Here is a 9501-nt window from a genome sequence, read left to right on the forward strand (position 1 = left end):
ACTGGAGATGTAACTTTATGTACTATCTTTTACAAATTTTGGTTTATTGCTTTATCCTGAAGGATCTTCCCACTGTAGCTAGTCCTTTATATCTCGGTAAGCTACGATCAAATGTAGAAAGTTATGCTTTTAGACTCGAACCGGGACTTGACTCGGTCGAGATCAGGGGTCAATGGGTTTGACCGGGGTCGATAGAGGGTCCACCCGGATGATGTCATATATACGTCATATATACATATATATATATACACCTACAAATCAAATTTACAAAATATAACCAAAGAACCTAATCATCTAAATTTATATTCAATTCATCAAACAATTCACCAAATTCATCCAAATTCACAAAATTTATAAAATAGAAATCCCATACCTGTTTAATCCTTAACAAATAGCAATCCAAATAAGGTAACAAGTTCATGTTGAAATGCTTGATAAATATCAATCTAAATAAAACAACATGTTCCAAAGAACTATCTAAGCCATTCTTCATCTTTATCTTCATCATCCTTGTCTCCAACTTCATAACTTTCGAAGTCGATATCATCAAAATCATCCTCATTATCAAGCTGCACAATATTGGTGTCTTTCTTATCTAAAAATTATTTAAATACTCATAAATAAAAATAGACAAAAATTAAAAAGAAACTTAGATAAAGTTAGCAAATATAAACTTACATGATTGAGAGGCTTTATTTTCGCTATTTTTGGAAAATTCTTCTTCAATCACTTCTTCTAACTCATCATAATCAAGCTCTACTTCTTGTTCCTCATCAACTACCCAAAATTCAACTTTATCAATAGTTTCATAATCCACCGGATCATAAGACCTCTTTTTATACGAAAGCCTACAACGAAAAACAGAGCAAAAAAAAATAAAAGAAGTAAGTAATTTTAAAAAATTAATAAATTTACAAAAGAAGGTAAGCATGCATAATAGTAATTCCATACTTATTTTTCAAACGTAAATTATAATGAATATAAACAAGACCATTCAACCTTTGATGCTCAAGTCTATTTCTCTTTTTAGTATGGATGCGTTCAAATACACTCCAATTGCGGTTCACATCCCGAAGAAGAAGATGTTTGGCTCAAGAGTTTAATTGCTAACTTTTGTAAATGTGGAGCATCATTACCAAACAATTTCCACCACTCATCTATATTAGTAAGACATAATTAGTACTCTTTTTTAAAGAAAACCAACAAAAGTAATTCTTAACATAATCAATGCGAAATTAAAGTAAGCATACCTGGACGGGCAGTTTTGTGAGTATTTTGAGCAAATTCAAATCCAAAACTTTGATCCTTTGATCTAAATATTGATATTTCATCCATCATATATTGAAGTCCATCCATTTTTAACTTTTGCATGACTTCCAAAACACTTTTCATAATCTCAGGCATGTGACAAGGCTATCCTTATCATATTGAAAAGCCGAATTCAACCAAAAGGCAGCCGCATGAAGATTTTTTTTCAACACATTATCCCACCTCCTATCAATTATATTAATGTATGGTCCTTAGAACTTTTTCTTATTCTTAAACAGTTCTTTAATGCCATTAACAACTCTCTACATGCTTTCATATATATAACCCAATGATGATTTTTCATCAGAATCACAAATGCACAACAAGCGCATAATTGGACCCATAATTCTCACAATAATCAAACAATTATTTCAAAACTTCCCATCAACAACAATTTGTTTGACTTCTTTACCTTTTTTCATTTTTTAACTCTCTCTTATATGCACTCGAAGTCACTAAAGCCTCCAAATGCTGTTTTAAATCATGAAAATTCTTCAAAACAATAAAATTAATACCAAATTGTGTTTCCGCAGGACGAAGAATCTCTCTCCAACCAGGCCTTTTTCTTAACCAACTAAGAATTCATTTTCGATTATGTACATACACAGTGACTCTTGAAGCAAGAGTAATTACATCTTTCACATGAGTCATTTCTCCAACATCTTTCATAATTAAATTCAAACAATGTGCTGCACAAGGAGACCAACTAATTGTAGGATATTTTTCAGAAAGTAATCGACCAGCAGCTTTATAATTACTTGTATTATCTGTGACCATGTGAATAACATTACTAGATCCAACAATCTCAACAATTTCTAAAAACAGATTACACAAATATTTAGCATTAGACTCAAAATCTGAAGCATCAACAGATTTGATAAATGAGATCCCACTATGACAATAGACCAAAAAATTGATCAACTTCTTTGCCTATTATCCTTCCAACCATCACCCATAATTGTACAACCAGTTTCAGCCCATTTACTACGTAAATTGTTAACAATTAATTCAACTTACTTCTTTGCATCTTTCAACAAATTAACCCTTAAAGTATGATAGTTAGGTCCTTGATAACCATAACCCATACTTGTTATTTTTTCAATTGCTTGTTGGTAATATGGAGAATTACAAGCATTCATTGGAACACATGCATCATAAAACCACAAAGTTATAACTATGTCAGTATCATGTCATCTCTCTTTACTTTGCATACAAGACTTGATACTCAATTGAGAATGATCAAGAGATTTACCTGTCATATAAGATTCAATGCTACGTGCCTTTCTTTTTCCCTTATTCCCACTCACATTAGTTTGAGTTGCCTTTGTTTTTAGATGAGGAATTTCTTGAACATCACCACCTTCAAATCCCGCTACACTTCGGCCAAAAGGATTTTTAATTTCAAATATCCCTTTTTTCTCTTTTGCTTTTTGAACATTTTCATTCAATGAATCTTCCATTATTTGCTGAATATCATTTGGCACATTTTTGCATGGAGCAACATTACCCTTGACTTTTGCAAGATGATGTTTCATTCGATTAATACTTCCCCCTCTAAAAGTACTATTGCACCATTGACATATCAAAATTTTTCTATCTTGTGAATCTTGTCCTTCTATAACATGTCTCCAAGCCACATCAATTTTTTGCCTATGATTTTCAGAACTTGACTTTGACGTCGATCCTTCATTTGTTGGTGTGGATTGTGAATCGATATCTTCCATTGTCCTACATTAGAAAGAATATTGAAAATATTAAATAATTTAAAAAACCTCCTATAAATGAAAATCTATAGCAATTATTACACATGAAAATACATTGCAAAGTTGAAATTAACATAGCTATCATGATCTGTACAAAAAAATAATCAGCATGATATGTACTTTCGGTCTGGCATAAATTAAAGCAAGGAACATCTATTTCCAGCAATTCATTCCATCAAACGTTAGTTCCTCCAACAATGTAACAGTTTGGACCTCAGCTTTTCTTTACTAGTTTTAGCTAGAATTCTGAAATTCCCTAAGCTAGAATTCTGAAATTTCCTAAAGTTACGTTTCGCTGAGCTGTTCGGGGGTCTCCCTAAGCAAGAATCAGCTTTTCATCAGAATTTTCTCCATTAACCATTTCATTATGTATTCAAATCTAACAAATATGCTGGAACTTGAAATGATTTCTAATTCTTTCTCTCGGCTGCAACCAATATTTCCAGTAGCAGTAGCAGCCTATGTTCCAGCTAAGTAGGTAAGGGATAATCTATTCAGTTACTGATTATCCTTAACAGAACGAGAAAGTTTATAACCAAGATTCCAGAGACTAAACAGAATTAAACACATTTTTGCTCTTAATTACAAATCTGATGCATAATGAATCCCAAATGCCAAATCTAATTAAACACCCCAACTTCTCATACACACCCGTAATATCCAAATCCCAAAATATCCAAATCCCAAATGCCCAGCATAATGAATCAAAAAATTTCAGTCACAGATCAACTTTAACATAATGAATCAGCAATAATAGCCTTCAGATTGTAAAAAATTACCAAATTTAGCTTCAGCTCACTCGCATGCTAATTACTTGATTGTCTTGAAATCTGAAGGAACTGGTGGTTCTGTGGCGGTGGAGGCTAGAGATTGAAGGATGATCGATGAATCTCAAGAGATGGCGGTGGAGATCAGTGCTGAAGAAGAAACTCAAGAAAGGAAGAAAAAGTATGAAAAGAGAAGTAGAGTAGCCGATGCAAGTTTTATCAATTTTGTCCGATTTTTTTAGTCAAATTTTAGCGTTTTTAATTGGTCAGTCAACTGTCAAATTGTCAAACTTTGACTAAAAAAAGGCCGAAAAAGAAAAAAAATTAAAAAATCGGAGTTAATCAGATTTTCCGGTTCACCAGTCAAACCTGGACTATAACATCCGAGTTTTGACCGATTTTATAACATCCGAGTTTTTTAACTAACTCGGACCGGATGCCTGGCCGGTTTTCGGTCCGACCGAACCGACCGGCCGGTCCAGTCCGAGTCTGAAAACACAGGTAGAAAGAATTCTTACAGAAGTTTTTGGGCTTGACCAAGGACCGATAGTCAACTTGAATTCGAATGACGAAATTCCAAAAATTTTTGAGAACTCTTTTGCATAACTGGATGCAGAAGGGATTACTATCCCTATGAAAGACAACCCAAGTTGACGGTAACATTTTCTTTATAAGAATATCTCAGACAAGGCTAGTACACTTGGGATGTTTTTAAATTATTAAACTTGTTGTTTCAAGTTTTTAGAACAAATGACCGCTATTAGGTTGGAAATCAACAAGCTCAAAGATGATATAACACGTAGCCAAATCAGGTACATAGATTATAAGAGACATTTTTGCAGCTCCCAATCAGTCGGGAAGTAGATTCCATATTTTCTTCATTTTCAATGCTTATAATTTTTATTGAAAGATGAGAACAAGGTATAATCTAGATAGGCTGCTATATATATTTGGTGAAATTGTGCTCAAATGTGTAATTCCATTACAATAAAGAAATGTAGTCAAAGTATCGAGAACATGTACTTTCTAGGCTGCCTTCTTTTTGTACTAAAGTACTAAGCTTTTCTTCTGATGTCTCATACCCATTTAACAGAAATTCTACTACTTTGTCTTGCTATAAATCAAAGCACTACAGATTAGTGTCCTATACACATAAATATCTAGCCAAAAGAATGGCGAGAGTATATAAGAATACAACATGATATCACCGAGTCCACGAGAAAAGTTGTTAGAACATTCATTCTTCAATTAATGAATTCCCTTCTCAGTCTATGATAACTCTGTAAATGGTGACCTTTTGACTCCAAAAATTGCATAGAGGTGTTGTGTCGTAACAGAATGCTCTAAAAAACATGGCATTAATATTTTTTTTTTGTTACATGCTTTTTTGCTCAACTAAATGTCTTTCTTAATGTTTAAGTGAATGTTTTCCACTTCTCATGGGGCACAACGAAGGTGAAGCTTTAGGTAATGGAACCTAGCAATGAAGCAAGAGCTAAAGTTGAAGTAGAGGAGGGAGCAGGCAGCAATTATTAACTTACCATGTCTAGTACTCAAAGAAATTTGCAAATGAATTTTTCTATTCATCAAATTAGGTCAAAGCTTGAAAGTGTCCAAAACTACAAAACTCAATTTGTTTATACAGCTTGTCAGGCTTTGCAATGTTTACACACTAACATCTACAATTCCAAGTCAATTGGATCTAGATCACAACATTCACTCATGACTATAGCCTCTATCCATGCAGTGGGATCATGAAATTGCAGATGAATTATTACTCCTCCTGCTTATCTTCAACCTTTTCTTCCCATCAATCGTATGGTGATCCAGACAACTAGATCTTAAAACATATTATGTCCATTAACAATGTTCAAAATTTTGCACCTCTTTTTGCCCAAGCAATAAAAAAGATTGAGAATTTGAGCACAGATGCCATATTTATTGGTATTTAAGATATCATGCCAGCATAATTCTTGTGTGTTATGTAAAATTTTCAGGTTTTACATTCTAATACTAATACCAATTTCAAATAATTGTCAAAACAAGAAAAGCAAGGAAAGTAAAACCTACCAGCACTATACTAGAAATAGTTATTGGTCAATTATACAGTCATAAAATTGTATGCCAAATTGATCTCATACTAATTGATCGTGTTTGGACCTTTCAGCAAAGATAAGATGAAAGCATTATTTTACAAATAAAAGGGGTTGAAAGAAATTAAGGATAAAGCCAACATGCAATTGGCTAATAGAAAGCAACCATTTAATTAATATCTAAGAATAAGAATTATAGCAGAAAATGGCAAGGGACACCTTGACACTAGACTATACCTAAGTTACATAACAGATACTAGAGACAATCAAAAAGTTCTCTTTAAGCTCTCAATTTCGCACTCACCTTACTCTTGTTGTGTGAGTTGTTACTATCACCACCAATTTGGTTATGCTTTGCAGCTACTGCATATTGATCACTCCAGCCAGTCTTTCAGCCCACTTATATTTGAAACTCATGCACGCCTTACTTTGTTTTTGAATCTTAAGCCTCAAAAGACACGGCTCAATCTCCAAGGCTTGAAAAGTTCCAGATCCTAACAACACCTCCTTCATCTCCATATATGATAAAAGCATGACCAACATCCACCACTGAGAGTAGATTACTCCCAAAGTTATGAAGCATTCTAAATTGAGGTTCTACACTTTTCTCATCCAGGTGAATAACCCTCAAAGACTCATCAACACACCAAACCATCCAATATAAGGACGATTTTTAGTGTTGGTTATCCAATTACAGAAGCAACCCTGTAGGCTTTTGCTTTCGCGTTTCTCTAAAATTGTAGTCATAGTAAAATTTTGGTTCATTTAATTATTTAATCATCAGGGACTCCCAAGCACACAAATTCTCTATAAATAGAAAGTGGAAGACTTGTTATTCAACAGTATAACCTTATATACTTGTGCCAACCAATATCGATCTAGATCTATTCTAATATTTTGTAAAAAAATTAAATAAATAAAATAAGGTTAGATTACAAAAATCAAATAAGGATTTCTATATATATAATTTTAATATAACAGTGGGTTGCTCGAGATTTAAACCCAAAACTAGTCAGATGGAGTAGAAATTTTCTTTGTTGAATTAAAAAAGTAAACATTCCTCCCCAAGCCATGCTTGCATTTTTTTTTCCACGCAGCTTTCTCTATGTATACATCAGTTCTTTTTTTGTTTTAGAAAAACCTCAAAGAATAATTGGTTGATTTAACCCTTATTACATTTACATTACACGTTACATTAATATTTGAAAATAGTAGAAGTAAAAAAATTTTATTATCTCTTAGGAAAATTGGCATTTACAAGACCTCGAGATAAATTATTGATAATTGGTGATATCATTGATAAAAATAATATTCAAATACCAAATTCAATTTCTATATACCTCCCCCCCCAACAAATAGAAGAAGTTCTTGAGAAGGTTAAAGAAAGAGCTTCTTCTTCCGACGTGAGGAATTTTTCAAAAAATTTCAAGCCTAATCCCTTCAAAAAAGCACACAATACTTTTGTGTTTCCGAGTCAAAGTTTTAGCACAAGAAAGTCAAAGTATATACTTTATTCAATATAAACTCTCTTTTTTCGGAAGATCCGCTATAATAATGAGAAAGGTTTCTGCATATATGCCAAAATCGATTAATAATATCAGAATCTGCCTAATCAGTCCAAATCGGCTTACTAATGGGATGTCCTAATAGGTTACAAAATTTCGCTTTAATCAATGATCGAATAAAGGGAATAAGTGCAACAAAGGTATCAAATTTCTTAATAGCATTATTGATTAGAAATGAATTTTCTAGCATTTGACTCCGTACCATTGAATGGTTTAGTCACACACTTGAAAGATAGCCTAGGATTAAGAAAGATCGAAGGAATGTCTAAAGCCAATGATTGATAAAGGTCTCAGAACAAGGAAACACCATTTAAATTGTCTCAATAAATAAGCCCAACTTAGTATTTTAAGATACGAAATAAAAGTTTTAAAGGAGACAAATAAGGTGGTAAAGACTACTCAATAAATGAAATTGCCTAACAATTTTCTTTTGAACTATTTAAAAGTTATTTAACTTGAGTTATAAGTACGCATGATTTCTTTTTTATTTTCAAGAATGAAAAAGAAAATAAAAAGACTTAAACCACAGTCTAATTGATTTGATGATTTTATGCACCTTTTTATAATTTACTAGAATTCAATACATAGATAAAATTTCGAATCAAATTATTTTTTTTCTCGAGTCGTACAATGAGACAACTTCCTATATGTTATAGGAGGGGTATTGTTCTTCTATATCTATCTCAATCAGCTATCTTTGATATTCGATCTCGAAGAGAAGGAAAAGATCTGTAGAAAATGGGTTTTATGATCTGATAAAGAATCAAACTTATTTAAGCATTACTGCTATTCTATATTTCCTTGAACAAGGTGCTCAACCTACAGGAATTGTTCAACATATTTTTAAAAAGACGGGTTTTTTTTTTATAGAATTTCACCCCAATCAAACGAAGTTCAATTAAAGAAATAAATGCAAAAGGGGGGTAAATAAAAAAATAGTGAATCTCTTGTCCTATTAGTATCTATTTTTCATTGTTTTCCCATGTTCTATCTGACAAAGTCTTATAACAAAAAAAGAGGGAATCGAGGTAAGTTTGCTTATTCTACTTATTTTATTTTTATTGAATACATTTTTCATCACGTCCTTATTTATTTCCTTATCTACACGTGTAGAATAGAATTTTTTAGATATGCAGTGTCAGTCCAATGATTTGATCAGTTTGTATCTTAACTGTCAATTGAATTTATTGTATTTTTTCATATATTCTTTTCGCAATATTTATATTGACAATAGTGTATCGAACAAATATAATTCATTGTGATAAGTCAAGTGGATCTATTTAGTTTCGTGCCCTGGGTTTGTTTGTTTTTTTCACTTTCAAACAGCGGGTTCTATTATATTATATGCAAGGTTTTTTGATTGATTGAAAAAGTAAATGAAAAGGTAAATTAAGGGGGATCGGTCTATAAATTTTGATATTTATCTATTTTTTTGTTTTTATCAAAATTTTTTTGAGAATTTCTTGTACTTTCATTTGACTATATTTGTTTCATTTTTATGTTTTTTTTTCAAATGCATTAGAAAATCTTTTTTATTTGTTAGCTAAACACTTTGATTGCCTTGTCTAATGCCTTTGTTGAATTTGTTTTCATTCTAATTGCATCTATACACTTAATATTATATATATATATATATATATATATTACATTTTATAGATTTTTTAATTTCCTTTATTATTTATTTTTCATTTTAATTTATTCTTCGGGTTGCTAACTCAATAGTTTTAAGTGCAGTTAGCATCTTTTATATATTTAGATGAAGCAAAGGATTCATCTATACCATTAGTAAAGTTTGGAAGACCACGACCAATCTTGAAAGGGACTGAATGGAAAAAATAGCATGTCGGATTGAGGGAGAGTTTTAAGAATGTTTCATTTTTACCGGATCAGTAGAAAAGAAAAATCGGATTCAAATTTTTTCTTGGAATGGAAGAAAATAAAGTTGGGTTGAATGAATAAATGGATAGGGTCTTGCGGCTTCTATTAATTATAGGGAAAGATAAAG

The 9501-nt window shown here is 31.9% G+C and overlaps 1 long non-coding RNA gene across 5 annotated transcripts; it reads right to left on the bottom strand.

Annotated features, from left to right (window-relative positions):
- Nucleotides 1-331: 331 nt before the first annotated feature.
- LOC140034629 (uncharacterized) lies at nt 332-4046 on the bottom strand. 5 transcript variants are annotated; one of them, XR_011838741.1, is made up of 5 exons: nt 3851-4046; nt 2561-3036; nt 1000-1157; nt 679-848; nt 332-569 (listed from the first exon to the last, which is right to left on the bottom strand). It is a non-coding gene; the product is annotated as an uncharacterized lncRNA (long non-coding RNA). The 5 variants fall into 5 exon arrangements; XR_011838689.1 differs by having other exon boundaries at nt 1251-3036; XR_011838638.1 differs by lacking the exon at nt 1000-1157.
- Between the last annotated feature and the right edge of the window lie 5455 nt (nt 4047-9501).

This window comes from Coffea arabica, chromosome 1c, assembly GCF_036785885.1.
Source record: "Coffea arabica cultivar ET-39 chromosome 1c, Coffea Arabica ET-39 HiFi, whole genome shotgun sequence".
Lineage (NCBI taxonomy): Eukaryota > Viridiplantae > Streptophyta > Magnoliopsida > Gentianales > Rubiaceae > Coffea > Coffea arabica.